Below are 2,876 nucleotides of genomic sequence, written 5' to 3'. Positions count from 1 at the left end.
GGGTATCATCTCACAGAACCATTCAGCCATTCAAGGTAAACTCAGTGTAAGTTTTTCAGCTTGCTGTACATTTTTGCATGTATATTGTATTAAGGATTAATATTATGGGGTGTATTTAAAAAAAAATTGCAGTCATTCATCCTGCACAGCACTGCAAGTACATCCATTCTGTGTGAATGGGCGCAAAAACAAATGTTATTTATCTTTTCTACATATTTTCAGGTCGAATGTAATATCAATAAAATATGACATTATTTCCACAAGATGGAGCTGAGGAGCATAGAAACTAAATGCTTCCTTCCCATGTTCCTCAGCTTCATCTAGTGTCCATAATGTGATATTTTCCTGATATTTTCCAGCATTCTCACAGACAGAATGTACATGCAGTTTTGCAAAGCAAATGGCACCGTGAATATTTTTTTATAAATACCACCTATGTTGTTTTATTGGCTATAATAATATTGATGACTTTATAAGGGTGTTTTTTGGACTTCATTGTGATTAAATGGACCCAACAGCCAGAGCAACAAGTATTGTTTGAACTACACCATTTCTATTGAAAATAAAATCACTTTTTTTTCTTATGTTCTAAATATAACTGAATATGGTCACAGTGTATAATTGTGTCAGCTTTGATGTGCTTGTATTTTTATACCTCCTGATATCTTTATGGCATGTAAAAGCTTAAAGTGGCATTAAAGCTAAAATGTTTTTAAGCTATTTCAAATGCTGATGAAATCACTTACAGAAAATGCTGCTTCTTGATGTTTAAAAGTTTTAGCTTCCTTCAGAATCAGCTGGTCCCCTGTGCACTGGCTCTGACCCTGGGTCCTTTCCCTTGCGGGGTCCTATGGAACCACTCTTGTGTGTGCAAGTAAGCTGTGTATGTCTCCACAAACACACACCAAGGCAAGCCACTACCTTGATCCCCTCTCCCCTCTTCTCCAAGCTAGTAGATGGACAGCTGCTGGAGACTGTTCTCTGGCTTGTGATATTGTCCTGGACAGCAGGTTCAGGGAAGCCAAGCTAAGAGATTTGGATTCAGCTGTTCAGAAATATGATGACTGTAAGTGTTTGGGCAAAAATGTAAATACATATTTTGCTGGGCAATCTATATTTGTTTGATCTGGATTCCTTATTGAAAAAAGGTATGAGAGTTTAATACTACTTTAAGGTGATAAAGTGTCTACATCTCACTCTGTGTTATTTCACTTGGACACTGCTTGGCTTGATTAATGACTTACCTAGGCTGGGGCGGGCTCAATCCTTATCATATACAGTAATGAATATCAGTCTTATTCCATTTAGCACTGCAGTAACTCTAGCCACCAATCAGACTTCAACTTTTTACTAATAAGTTATGTACTGTATATGTTATAGTTTCACCAACTTAGTGTTTTTGAGAACCGTGCAAACAAAATAAATTACTATTTCTGTTTTAGTGTTGCAGTACGGTTTTTGCCCATGGTCATTGCTCTTTGCATTGCATTACTGAAAAAGCCAAAATTCACAAAGAAAGCACTTTATCCGAAATTCTTGCAGTCATTTTTCATTAAGGGAATGGTTCCACATTTTCTCTGGCTCTCAGACTAATGCAGTCTCCGCTATATGACTAAGTAATTCTTAAAATTCTACTTGATTCTGTACACCCTAGACTTAGACTAGCAATAACTTTAACAAATGAATCTCTACCTTTCCAGCTACTCATTCTAGAAACACTTACTTTTAAATTATAAATATATTAATAATTTGAGGTGTGATAAGCCAGCCTTTTATATTAACACAGCAAAGTTTTGTACCTAAAGCATAGCAGTAGCTGTGATCGTATGTACAAAATTAAGGAAGAGTATCCTGATGACATGTTGTAGTACGGAGGATTCTGACAAATGTAGCATGAAGATGGTTAAGGGACAATTTCCATGTCCAGAACCATATGTCTAAGCAGCCTGGCTAGGTGCTTGAGTACAATTATCCCTTTAAGAGAGCATGGAGCAAAATAAATAAATAAATAAAAATTTAAATAAAAAGAGATCAATATTTATCTCACGTTCCATGCATGTGTGAACCCTTTATTATTAGATGACCTGTGATGCCCAAATCTCTGTAAACTCGGCCTGCACTGACCCTTTTCCAAGACCTTTGACCAGAGGTGGACATACTATTTCATATATGTGTTTCAAGCTGCACAAGGGCCCTCTGGGACATAGGGGCTTATTTATACTAAATGTGGGTCAGGCAGGTGCTGGGACCCCCCTTCTGCTCATATAGACCTTGACTACTCTTCACTTTCAGGGCAGATGAGAGACATACGGAATTCTTCATGCTCCTGATTTGTAATAAGTAAGATGTGTTGGCCAGCGAATAACTCTTCCAATACCTACCTCAGCAACACAGAGACATGCAAATTGCATCTTCTATTTTCTTTTTACACCATATGGATTGGAAGTGAAGGGTATATTTGTAGCCTGATCCCATCTGCATTAAATGAACCATTAGGCCTGGTTCACACCTAGGAGTTTTGGAGCAGTTGGAAAAGCGCCTTTAAATGCCCAACACAAGAAATCCCAGAATTTTCAAACGCCAGCAGGAAAAAGCCAAATGTCCTAAAAGTTACATGAGCTTCTTTGGGCAGTTAAAAGCGAGTTTGTGCACCATAGACTTTAATGGAAATGTCCAAAAACGCACGTTATTCCATTGCCCACAATGTTTCATGAGCTGCGTTGCGCTGTATAATGTACTATTGCTGGGATTTGTAGTCCTCTATAGCTGGTGGTATTCTGCATTGCACTGTATAATGATTATATGGCGCAATGCAGAATACCACCAGCTATATAGAAATACAACAAATGCCAGCAATAGTACATTATGCATACAGT

The sequence above is a fragment of the Nanorana parkeri genome, unplaced genomic scaffold (assembly GCF_000935625.1).
Source record: "Nanorana parkeri isolate BGI_ZX_2015 unplaced genomic scaffold, ASM93562v1 scaffold343, whole genome shotgun sequence".
Classification (NCBI taxonomy): Eukaryota; Metazoa; Chordata; class Amphibia; order Anura; family Dicroglossidae; genus Nanorana; species Nanorana parkeri.
Note: the sequence above shows the minus strand (reverse complement) of the source record.